Here is a 13,490-nt window from a genome sequence, read left to right on the forward strand (position 1 = left end):
CTTAGAGTCAATAGAAGTAATGGCTATAAGTCGACCTCAACCTCTGGTTGAGGAAATTCAAGATAAAATGAGGTGCATAATGTACCCCCGACTCGTACCTTACGAGATTATTTACAGCCGGTGGGGGTGAGCACACCTTCCTGTATGATTTTTTCAGAAAATATGGGAAATATGGGTATTAAGCCAGAGGTAATCCAACTCCTTCCAAAGTTCCATGGACTTGAATCTGAAAGTCCATTTCTACACATGAAAGAGTTTAATGAGATCATAGCCACTTTATACATTCCTAATGTGTCTGAGGACACAATCAGGCTGAAATTCTTTCCCTTCTCCTTAAAAGAAAAGGCTGAGACGTAGTTGCATTCACTACGTCCACGATCCATTGGCAGATGGAACGACATGACAAGGGATTTCATAAAAAAAATTCTTCCCATACCAGAAGATAAACACCATCAGAAAGTCAATAATGAACTTCACCCAAAAGGAAGATAAGACATTCTTCCAATGTTGCGAGCGGTTCAAGGATCTTGTCAGTTCATGCCCACAACATGGCTTTGAAACGTGGCACATAACAAACTTTTTCTGCAATAGACAGACATCTTCCATGTGCCAAATGGTCGAGACAATGTGCAATAGGAAATTCATGAATAAAGATGTTGATGATGTGTAGGATTATTTTGATAAACTTGCTGAAAACACACAATCATGGGACATCTCCCCAAGACCAAACACCACCTCAAAGCATACTCAATTAAAGGAAAAGGGCGAAATATACTTGTTGAAAGAGGAAGACGATCTAAATGATAAAGTGGCTAATCTCACAAGAAAAATTGAGGTCATGGAACTTAAGAAGGATAAGGCTAAGGAAATTATTTGCGGTATTTGTGCTCGCAACGTACATACAACTGAAAATTGTCCAACAATACCTACTTTTCAAGAGGTATTGAATGAGCAATCAAATGCCTTAAACAATTACCAAAGTCCTTTAAGTGGACCCATCTCAAATACATACAATTGTACTTGAAGAAATCATCCAAACTTCACTTGGAGGAATGGACAAACTACTATGCCTCAAGGATTCCCTAACCAATTCTTAAATGAAGGGAAACCTCAAGAGGATCCGATCCTAAAACACATCTAAAACTAAGAGCTATTCAAGTAGAATACGACATACACATTTCAGGATCTCAAAACAACAATGGGAATGCTTGCATCGTCCATTCAACGGATGGAGTCACACTTAATGAGTGGGGAGAAAGGGATGCTCCCAGCCCAACCTCTCCCTAATCCAAAACCGCAATATGAAATTAGGGACCCAAGCTCTTCAAATCAAATGAAGCAAGCCAAGTCTATCATCACTCTTAGGAGTGGAAAAATAATTGACAAAACTATTTCGGTAAAGGCTGAAAAGTCTAAGGACCTGGAAGAAGACATTAATGATAGACCAACATTGCTCCACATGGGTTAGAACTGAAACCTCAAAGCAAACCGATTGCTTCATTCCCCCTAGCGGTTGATTGCACCAAAACCTCTATCCAACTCACAAGATATTCTAGAGGTGTTGAAACAAGTGAAGGTCAACATCCCTCTTATGGATGCTGTGAAACAAAATCCTTCATATGTCAAATTTCTGAAAGACTTATGCACAACAAAGAGGCGGCAAAGTATCCAAAAAAAATTTCCTAACAAAAAAAGTGAGTGTTATCCTCAAGCAAAATGTGCCACAAAAATATAAAGATCTTAATAGCCCAACTATCACTTGTATAATTCGGAATCACCAAATTGAGAACGTACTTCTTGACTTGGGGGCGAGCCTAAATCTGATCCCTTACTCAGTCTACGAACAACTGCATTTAGGTGAATTAAAACCCACCCGAACCACATTACAAGTACCAAGAGGGATGATTGAGGATGTATTGGTCCAAGTTGATAAATTCTACTATCCAGTAGATTTTATCATCCTAGATACTAAACCCATCGCAAATATGAGCACTCACATTCCTGTTATACTTAGCCGCCCATTCCTTGTTACATCTAACACTATCATCAATTATAGGAACAGGGTCATGAATTTATCTTTTGAAAATATGATGTTGGAGCTCAATATCTTCTTCAACATGAGCAAATAGGCAAAGAATGATAACTAGGCCCATGAAATTAATATAACAAACTCTTTCGTGGAAGATAGAGCTCTAATAACCTTATCCTCTGACCCTCTGGAGACATGCTAGGCACACTCCCCCAATTTGGATGATGAGACGATTAGGGAGATGGATGTCATGTTCAATACTACATCAGTACTTGAAGTTAGCTGGTAGAGGCCACAATTTGAGAAATTACCCCAAAGCAATGTAGTGCCTCTACCGTTTAGCCTCAAAGCACCAAAGCTTGACCTAAAATCTTTGCCCGCTAATCTTAAATATGTCTCCTTAGGTTAAGATGAGACAAATCCGGTGGTGATTTCTTTCCACCTTGAGTAGGAGCAGGAGAGCATGCTTATTGCTACTCCCATTGAACATAAAGGAGCCCTTGGATGGTCGATTGCGGATCTCAAGGGAATCTATCCTTTGATTTGTACTCACCGCATTCATCTTGAGGATAATGCGAAAACCTCCCGACAACCACAATGTCAAATCGATCCAAATATGAAAGAAGTGGTCAAAGGAGAGGTACTTAAATTGTTAGATATGGGTATTGTATACCCTATATCCGACAGTCAATGGGTGAGTCCAACTCAAGTGGTTCCTAAGAAATTTGGAATCACCATAGTAGCCAATGCCAACAATGAACTCATGCCAACTAGAGTTACTACTGGTTGGAGAATGTGCATTGACTACAAACAATTGAATATTGTCACGAGGAAGGAACACTTCCCCTTGCCCTTTATTGACCAAATCTTGAAAAGGTTAGCCAGTCATTCTTATTACTACTTCCTTGACGGGTATTCGGGCTACAATCAGATAGAGATATCCCTTGAAGATCAAGAGAAGACAACGTTCACATGTCCCTATAGCACCTTTTCTTATCAAAAAATGTCATTTGGATTGTGTAATGCCCCTCCCACATTTCAGTGATATATGTTGAGTATTTTTTCTGACATGGTAGGAGAATATTTAGAGGTCTTCATGGACGACTTCTCTGTTTTTCGTTCATCCTTTAACGAGTGCATGAAAAATCTTAAATGTGTGTTAAAGCAATGTAAGGAGAAGAATTTGGTTTTGAATTGAAAGAAATGTCATTTCATGGTTCTCAAGGAAATTGTTCTTAGACATATAATTTCGTCTAAGGGAATTAAGGTGGATAAGGCCAAAATCGATCTTATCTCTAACCTACCACTTCCCAGAAGCATATGCAACGTGAGATTCTTCTTAGGACACGTCGAATTCTACAGATGATTCATAAAGGACTTTAGTCACCTCTCTCATCCTTTATGTAACCTACTTCAAAAGGTTGTATCATACGAGTGGACTGAACAATGTCAGGAAATTTTTACTAAGCTCAAGGGCATGTTAACTACCACACCTATCATGCAGCCACCCAATTGGAGCATCCCTTTTGAGATCATGTGCGACGCATCCAACTATGCTTTTGGGGCAATATTAGGCTAGAGAAAAGAGAAGAAGCCCTACATTATTCATTTTGCAAGTAAACATTTAAACTCTACCCAAATGAACTACTTTACTACGGAAAATGAACTCTTAGCCATAGAGTTCGCTTTGGACAAATTTAGGTCTTATTTGATCGGATCCAAGATCATCATCTACACTGATCATGTCGTGCTAAAATATCTTCTTTCTAAGAATGATGCTAAGCCCCGGTTGATAAGATGGATCCTTCTAATCTAGGAATTTGATTTAGAAATAAAAGACAAAAAGGGAGTAGAGAATGTAGTGGTTGACCATCTCTCGAGACTTGATCTCCCCTATCCTCTTAAGATGACACCTATAAATGACTTGTTCCTTGATGAACAGTTGTTCAAACTCTCCCAACTACCTTGGTTTGCTGATATTGTAAATTATATTGCTAAAGGTTTCACGCCTACACATTGGATTGCACAAGATAAAAGAAAATTCTTCACCAAGGTACGTAAATTCTTCTGGGATGATCCATATTTGCTCAAATATTGCCTAGACCAAATTCTAAGGAATTGTATACCAAAAAATGAACACCAAAGTGTCATCTCCTTTTGTCACTCCTAGGCTTGTGGTGGTCACTTTTTCGCTAAAAAGACCAAAGCCAAAATTCTGCAGTGCGACTTTTACTAGCCCACTATGTTCAAGGACACTCATGAGTTCTGCAAGGCTTGTGAGTGTTGTCAGAAATTGGGAGCATTGTCCTGTCAAAATATGATGTCACTGAATCCCATTTTGGCAATTGAAGCATTTGATTGGTGGGTCATCGATTCCATGGGACCATTCCCTCAATCCTTTAGGACTTTATACATTCTGCTAGCAGTAGATTATGTTACTAAATGGGTCGAAGTGATTCCATGCCAAAACAATGACCATCGTATAGTCATTTGATTCCTAAAAGAAAACATCATTTCCTGATTTGGAACACCCGGAGCCATCATTAGTGATGAAGGTTCACACTTTTGCAATACGCCATTAGAGAATTTAATAAAGAAATACGGCATCTCTCATAAAGTAAGCACTCCATACCACCCACAAACAAGCGAGCAAGTTAAGATTTTTAATAGGAAAAATTAAACAAATACTGAAAAAGACGGTTAACCCTGACCGCAAGGATTGGTCAATCTGTTTGACTAATGCTTTATGGGCACATCGTACAGCATTTAAGACCCTCATTGGAATGTCTCCCTTTACACTCGTCTATGACTCATCTATGGGAAGGCTTGCCACTTTCTTGTAGAGTTGAAACCTAGAGCCTACTGGGCTATAAAAAATCTAAACTTTAACTTGGACAACACTAGCTCACTGTGCAAACTTCAGTTAAATGAACTCGAGGAAATCCAGAATAACGCTTATGAGAACTCGAGAATTTATAAGGACAAAATGAAGGTGTTTCATGACAGGAAGATCCTTCGAAAATCATTCTTAATCGGTCAAAAAGTCCTCCTGTACAATTCTCGGTTACACCTTTTTCTGAGTAAACTCAGATCCTATTAGACCAGCCCTTCATTATTACTAATGTCTATCGATATAGGGCCGTCGGGATAAAGAATTCAACAAAAAACAATGTTTTCAAAGTAAATAGACATCATCTCAAGCCATTTGTTGAGAAATTTGATTCAGAGGACATGTCCATACCTCTGACTGATCCTGTATACCAGGATTAACCTCCTAGTCTGATGGAGGTATACTTAGGTTTATTGCTTTTATACGATTTAGGATTAGGATAGTTTGCTTTCAATGTTTAGTCATTGTGTTAACCCATCTTCACCTTGAGAACTTTGGAAGAGCTGTGATTCGCCTTCTTCAAGTACTACCTTTCCATCACTTATCCATTATTTTTGTTGTTTCATTTATATTTCATGCTTATATCTTTTACATTTAGGATAGTGTAGATTTTAGGTTGGGGTGTGGATTAGGTAAACTAATTAGTATTTTCTTAGTCTTTAAGCAAAAATTTTGGTAATTTTTAATTTTTCAAATTCAAAACCTTTTTGGAAGACGATAGTTTGTGCACTTAAGACTGTTTTAAGTATGATAAGATTGAGATTGAACTTTGAATTGTTAGATTTTGATCAACTAAGAATATTATCACCTAAGTTCTTGAACTCAATTGATTAAGAGGAAGTTTTGAATATCATGACTGATCTAAATCACAAGACACATTCAATCTGCTTTCTGTGATTACGCTAAAATTTCTAATTGTTAGTATGTAAATCATTAATAGATGTTGAGAATTCAGTCTGGAGAAATTTATCCACCTTAAAAGATGAAAAGAACCAGTTAAAAAATAGTGAGATCAATATAAAGGTCATGTATGAGGAAAAAACAGGAAAAAGAATGAAAAATTCTGAAAAGAATCTGAAAAGAATGAATAATGAAAAAGAAAGGACCGTCGATATAAAATCAAAAACTAGAAAAAGAAGGAGAAGGGGATAAGTTCAAAATCAGCACTTGAGTTTTTAACTACTCTTGATATGATAAACATGGCTAACATTATGAAATGATAGTATTCTCATGGGAAGTAATTTGATTTTCACTGGGCACATTGAAAAATATGTTATAGGAACTTATGCTCTGAGGAAATTGATAAAGAATTGATTTAATTGACTGTTTATATGATTCGACTCTAGGTTTTCAAAGTCCCACTTTCTCATCTTAATTCTACTCATTCATACTCAAATGTACAAAAGATTGTTTTCTAAAAAAGGTTTGAACATTGAGAATTGAGGTTCACTTCACGCATGTTTTGCTTGGGACTAGCAAAATACTAATTGGGGAGCGTGTTGAGTGTCAAATATTGCATATTTTTCCCTATTTATATCTTGGTTTTATGAAGGTAATAATGCTTAATGGTATATTTTATACATGTTTGTGTTGCAAGGTCAATCTGAGAGTTTGAATTGAAAAGAATGTTAAAAACATGGATTTGATGCTCAAGAATTACCAAGGCAAGGGATGGATCTTACGAGACCAAGATTTAAGAATTTATATGCCAAAGATCCAAGAAAACCAAGTGAGGAATGAAGAGAATCAAAGACTTGAAGTGAAGAAAAGGAATCCTAAAAATTTAAGTAAAATTCGACTAGCCCGAGAAAATTCGGCTCGAACTCCAGCAACATTATCTTTTAAATTCACGTGGAATTCGACTAATGAAAGATTACGCTCGACTAGTCGAACTTGTCCTTTAACTAGGCCGAGCTCTGGTTCTACTAGTCGGAGATTATGCAGATTTTACGCGGACTCCGTAAATTTGAGGTGATTTCCAGACTTTTCCAACTGGGTGTGAAAGTTGGAGTTCCCCAACATAAATAGGAGTTCCTAGGATGCTCTAAATCATCTTCTAGGGTTTAAGGTGTGGAGCAAAAGGGTGGAGAGCCACCGCCAAGAGTTTTCTTATTCTTCCTTAGTTTATTTTTATGCTTTCCTTGAGAGATTTTTGTTTAATCATGTTCATGGTTAACTAAACCTCTTAGCTAGGACTAAGAGGTGAAGCTTATAGCATGATTGGGATGTTTACTTTGCTTTAATTCATGTTTATATTGAATTTCATTGATTTATAATTGATTTTAAGGAATATTTTCAGTTGTCTATGGTTCTGTGACTCAAATTAAAATATATGTTGCGATAGCTTTGAATATATTCTTTTCTTATTTGAGATTGTGGGATTGGTAAATCCTACTGTTTACCATAGTCTCTTGGGCATGGTTGGGTGACGGAATCCCTTCCAAAGCTTCATAATTCTCATCTCTTGATATTGATTCAATGAAAGTTCAAAGATTTGATCATCTCTTCTTCAAACTGGATAAGTTAGGACTCTGATTTCAATTGTGTCTCTTAAATCAAGTAAGGTAGCATCTTGATAGCTACAAGTGGATCCTTGGCACCCTATTTCCCACCTTTAAATTCACAAGTTTCAATCTACAATATTCACAATTACTTCCTTTATTCCAGATTTCTAATTTAGATCTTCTTCTAGCTCTAGTTCTAATTACTTTAAGAAACATACAAGATTAGTCCCTGTAGATTCGACCTCATTCTCACTGAGATTATTACTACATCGCGACCCTACACTTGGGGTTGTGAATAATCATGTGGCTTGTTACCGAACATAACGGCTCCTTACCAATGTCTCTTGATCTAACTTTAGGTATCATTTATTTATCTTACCAATTAATAATTTTAAAGGTATGACATAATACCCAAAGGTATGAGGATCAGCCCAGTATAGGTCGTCACCCAAACATCGAGTATAATCACTCAGTTCTGAGGTGCAGGCTTGTCACATAAAACCAAATCACCATAAAGGAAAGAGCTCGTCACCCAATTCCATTCACACCCAGGTTGTTCGAACGGTACTCTAGCACGGAACCATCGACCAGATAATTTCATGAGGGCCGTTTGAACAATAATCTTGCACCTTCATTAGTGCTCACTTGTCACTATGGGGAGACTCGTCACCCCGGAATAGGCCAACAGCTCGGACATGGTGTTTCATACCACCATGCCCAACTCATGAGTCTTAGTGGGATTGTATCGCACTAACAGCTGGATTCTATTTGATCGTGTCATACATTTTGAACATACATGATCAATTTTCTAATGGACTAATTCGATTAACATCAGAGAACCCCGACACAACTGGCATTAGGTGCAAGCATCCCGTGTAGTCCAGCTATTTTCGGTCATCCGTGTTCAACCTAGGTCAATCGAATAAGCCTAGGGTGGTCGTCCTAACTTGGGCACCCCTTTAGTTCGGGCGATTAGCCAACTAATACAACATCATAGGAAATTCTAATATCACTATGGACCTAGCAACTCATCATGCGATCATTACAAGGTTTCATAAGAATCATAAATTCAACAACGCAAACACTTAGGCATTTCATTAAACATGTGAGCCTCAATAGAGTATTACACTCACTGGAGCATTTAATCAAACATGTGTGCATCAACAAATCAACACATTCAATCAATCGCTTAATTAAACATGTAAGCATTAATGGAATAACACATTTAATCACTTAGGCATTTTATAAAAAATGTGAGCATGCATAAACAAACAATGACACATATTACAATCAAACATGAAATATGAACATGCTATTTATTTACAAATCATCCACAATAAGAAATTATTAACTGAGACCCTCAAGGGCCGATAAATGGAAACCTAAGCATAATGGTCTGCACCTTTCAATGATTCGCCCGACTCAAAGCGCTCCTAGGATTAGGGATTTAGGAAAAATCACAAATTCCTATACAAACACCAATAACTATATGAGATTCATGCAATTCATCTTAGAAAAACCTAGGTTAGGAAGTAGGATTTGTTTATTACCTCTCAATCGCGAGTGGGGTGGATTCGCAGAGAAAAATAATCGAGGTTAAGGCTTTAATTGGAGGAAACCGATGAAGGGAGGCACCAAAACCTCCCCACTCCTACTCTCACTCTTCTTCTCTTCTTCTCTCTTTCTCCATTTTTCTCTTGTTGAAATTTGTATGGGAGGAGGGGGTGCCTAAATGAAGGCTTTATATAATGTTAAAAGCTGTGTAAATGGCCCTTTATTCATTATATTAACCCTAAGGGAGGTTGTTTCCTACTAATGAGACCCGACGGAAGGCATATGGGTCAATCTAAGCCATGGAATAGGTGTCCAACAATGCGATCTCTGTTTGTACACAATTATACGATGATTGGGCATACCGATCAACTGGGAAGGCCTTAACTTACATCAATAGTCACCGATGATTAATCGGGGCCGTGGCTATACGGATATGTGTGGAGAATATCTTTAGTTGGTACCTTGAATTTAGCCATGAACCGACGGTCCGAAATTTACAACTTCACGAAAGAGCAACGGGCTAGTTTCACTTAAATTTCAGGTTTTCACTTAAGGCGTTCACACATCTCATGCACTTGACTTGCGGGTCCAAGTTGAGCAATTCGAGATGCGACCTTAGCTCAATGTCTCGCGATGGATGTCAAGCCCAGTAAGACGAATGTCTTTCTATAGTCTCAGGTTTAATCGCCCATTAACGAGTGGTCTAGAGTTTGTTTGGATAATCATGGCATTTCTTAAATGAATTAGGTATCTAGATTTCTTGTGTGCAATTATTAGGGTTTGGATTAGTTAAGTTCATAATGTAGCCTATTCGCAACTAGAAGAAATGACGATTCGATTATAATAATCATAAGCCATTAGTTCTTAGGCTAAAAAGATAATTGAGTTAGTTTGGTTTGTTAATTAAGATCTGATCCCTACTTGTCTCGACTTTTGATAGGTCTTTATTTAGATGGTTGTCTTAATTAGTCAATGATAGGTCAGATAAATTTAGGCCATATGTGACAAATCACAAGGTTAAGCCTGATGTTTAGTTGATTAGGCCGATTCATTAGCTTCTATAGTTGATGAATTGAATTTGTGTGGTTCTTTACTAGTACCACCCACGTATAGGCTCACCTCGAGCGTTAAAGGTAAGTAAGTGACAATGTAGGTTAGTTATATTGAAAATTTTCAAGAATTTTTAAAAATTCAAAATAGCGAAAATCCAAGACATTACATAGAATAACGACTCTGATGGGGAAAGCTAGCCACTAGCCAAGGCCCAACTCGAAACACATGACATTTCAGTTTTGCCGGGAATTCTTTTAACTTCCACCATTCTAGTCTTTACTCATCTGATGCTATCTTACTAATAGACTAATCAGTTAACTTTCCTATTTACACTGGTCCTTTTAATTTCCTTCCTGCATCTTGCATTCCAATGTAAACTAGTCCTTTTACTTTTCTGTAAGCATCCTGCATTCGGGTATAAACTGGTCCATTTTACTTTCCTGCTTATTTCTTCAATTCCAGTGTAAACTAATCCTTTTACTTTACTGTGAGCATCTTGCATTCTAGTGTAAACTTATCCTTTTACTTTCCTTCAAGCATCCTGCATTCCAGTATATACTAGTCTCCTTGTATGTTTTTGCCATTTACATTTTGTATATTTGCTTCCCACAAGTAAAAAAGAAAAAAAAAAGATGTGCAATGAACCAAATCAATAAACAGTAAGCCAGTCTGCAACCATTGTGCCCAAAAATCAGTTATGGGTCCACCGTCCTACTAAGACAACAAGCATATAGCAAAGTATCATCTGAATTCGTGCACAGGTAGCCATCGGTCCAAGGAGACGCCTCGACATCCCCTCCAGATTTGACTAGACGACAAACCTCACCACTCATAGTCGTCCCGTCGGTAGCCGATCTAGCTCTCAACATGAGTAGGTTAGAAAATCCGGTAGCCTGCTTTCTCCGCGAAAGGATTGCCCATTCTATTCACAACACACAAAAAACAAGCACCCACATAGGTCTTTCTGACCTCACTAGCGGTCTATTCCATCCCATTTCCCTTGATGGGAATTAAGCTCACTTTCAATACCCTTCAATCATGACATCTCAAACTCTGGCATATCCTCCCCCTAATGGGAGTCAGCCAGCGCCTCAACTGGCCCACTCTGGTTAACTTCAATCTAGTCAATTTCGGCAACCTCCCCCCAATAGGAGTACTAATTAAATTCAAGTAGAACAATAACAACAATCACTTTCAACCAGCCATATCTTCCTAGTCAAGATCATCCTTTGTCATGCATATATATCCTGATGGACAATCTCACCCCATGGTAGCGATTTCTCTCTAACCCCCACATCTGATTGTCCCCTTTCAATAGAATCCCCCCATCAGGGATCACAAGAATGTCAAAGAGATCGATCACTATGAGGAAGAAGCCAGTCGAGTTCTAAGGGCCACGACCACTTCCTCAGCAATCATCTGAAAATAGATCAACTCTAAGAGCATTTCGAGGACCAACTCAAGGCAATGATAAATGAGCTCCAGAAGCAGCATAGGGTAGAATTCCCTTACACCAAGTTTAAGGACTTCGTCTCTTCTCGGATGCCAGAGTACTAATAAATTTTAAAATACCCAAGTTTCAAAGATACAACGGCATGGGATGTCCCACCAATCATTTGAAAGCTTTCTACGATGAACTTGATGTCGTGGCAGGAGACAAGGGATCCTTAATCTGACTATTTCAAAAGTCCTTGAGAGGTGATGCACTCGAATGGTATACATTGCTCGATTATTACAGGATTGGGACTTGGGAAGACCTATCCTAAGCATTCATATACAGCTTTATGTACAATTTGAATGTGGGACCTCGGAGGGCAGATTTGGCTAGCCCTAGACAAAGAAACGGCGAGTCGTTATTACTATATGGTGGGCGATGGAGAGCCATGGCCGTAAGAATGAAAACACCCATCGATGAAGATGAGAAAATATGAAATTGTGACTACACCACTAATTGAAGTATGGAATTATGCTCATGTGTCCTAGAGAGGGGGGGAGGGGTAATAGGACTTTTAAAACTTTAATCCTACTTAAAAATTAATACTATCAATTTACTCAAAAGAAAATAAGATTAACATGAACCATTCACAAGCAACGATAGTGAGATATATAAGTGTTACATTGTATCAAACATGTGGTGTGCATATATAAAGCATAGAGTGAATCAACACCTATAAGCAAGAACAAACATCACAAACACAGCGATATATAGTGGTTTGGTTACGTGCCTACTCCATTCCTGGCGGACGCACTCAACCCATGAGTGTACCAGATTTCACTATCCAATGGTTTTAAATCAGGTTAACTATGAACCTTTACAACCTACACAAGGTTAAACTAAGGAGCCTATACAAGACAACCTTAAGTGTCTATACAAGGCAACAGGTCCTACATAAGGATACTTCTAGAAGCCTACACAAGGCAACTTCTAGAAGCTTATAAAAGGCAACCTATATGCCTACACAAGGCAGTAGGTCCTACAAAAGGGCACTACACGTATTCTCCCGTTAGAGGCCTATGAAAGGTCTTAGTGAGTTTGTCAACTCAAACTCTGAATCTCAATCCTACACAAGGAAAGGGCTTCAGACTCAATGGACTCTAGATACTTACTTGTTCAGTGAGTGAGCCCCGTTTTAGCACATGTTATTGAAGATCTTCCTAGTGGTGAAGAGTCTTCAGCTCCCTTAAACCATAACTGCTTGTAGATGCTCCAATCGAGGTACCGAGGTTGTTGGGTTTAGGGTATGGTTAACCTACTCTAGTTAACGATATACATTTAAGATCTAGAAAAGGTTCCTATGAGCAAAGCCTTTAAGGATCCCAGCACAATGATTTGCCATTAAAGAGTTCTGTTGGATGATCAATAAAGGTTCGAGTTCATTCTTCAATCCACACTATAGATATACCAATAGATGCCTTTAAGGTATGGATTGAAAGATGAACTCCTATAGGAAAGAGAGCTTGAGAGGAAGGATAATAACTCTAGTAATAACTCTCTCAAAGCACTCTTTAATACTTACTCAAAAATTCAAGAAGCAACCCAAGTGTTTATATAGAGTCAAATCCCAACAGTAAAAAAAATGGGCAGAAATCTTTTATTGTCGATGCATCGAAGAGTCTTCGATTGCATCGACTCTCTGCACTAAGTGTAGGACAGATTTCGTCCGATGCCATCAAACATCCTTTGATGTCATCGAAGGGCCCTTTGATGTCAATGAGAGATGGCTTGATGCCATTGGGATTTTCCTTTGAAAGTTTCACTTAGTTGTTGGACATATAGAGCATATTTTCAATGCCATCGAACATATTTCAAAGCCATCAAGTGAAAAATAGATTTTTCTATAAAAACACTCCGGACATTTTGGTCCATATTTTGATGCTATCTAACAGTCTTTCGATGTCATCAAAATTTGAATTTCGATTTCATTGAATGACTTCTGATACCATCGAGAATATATGATTT

General features: G+C 38.1%; 1 non-coding gene across 1 annotated transcript; it reads right to left on the minus strand.

Annotated features, from left to right (window-relative positions):
• Positions 1 to 448: 448 nt before the first annotated feature.
• LOC131226514 (small nucleolar RNA R71) lies at positions 449 to 555 on the minus strand. Its single transcript, XR_009161890.1, has one exon. It is a non-coding gene; the product is annotated as a small nucleolar RNA R71 (small nucleolar RNA).
• Positions 556 to 13,490: the final 12,935 nt, after the last annotated feature.

This window comes from Magnolia sinica, chromosome 14, assembly GCF_029962835.1.
Source record: "Magnolia sinica isolate HGM2019 chromosome 14, MsV1, whole genome shotgun sequence".
Taxonomy (NCBI): Eukaryota; Viridiplantae; Streptophyta; class Magnoliopsida; order Magnoliales; family Magnoliaceae; genus Magnolia; species Magnolia sinica.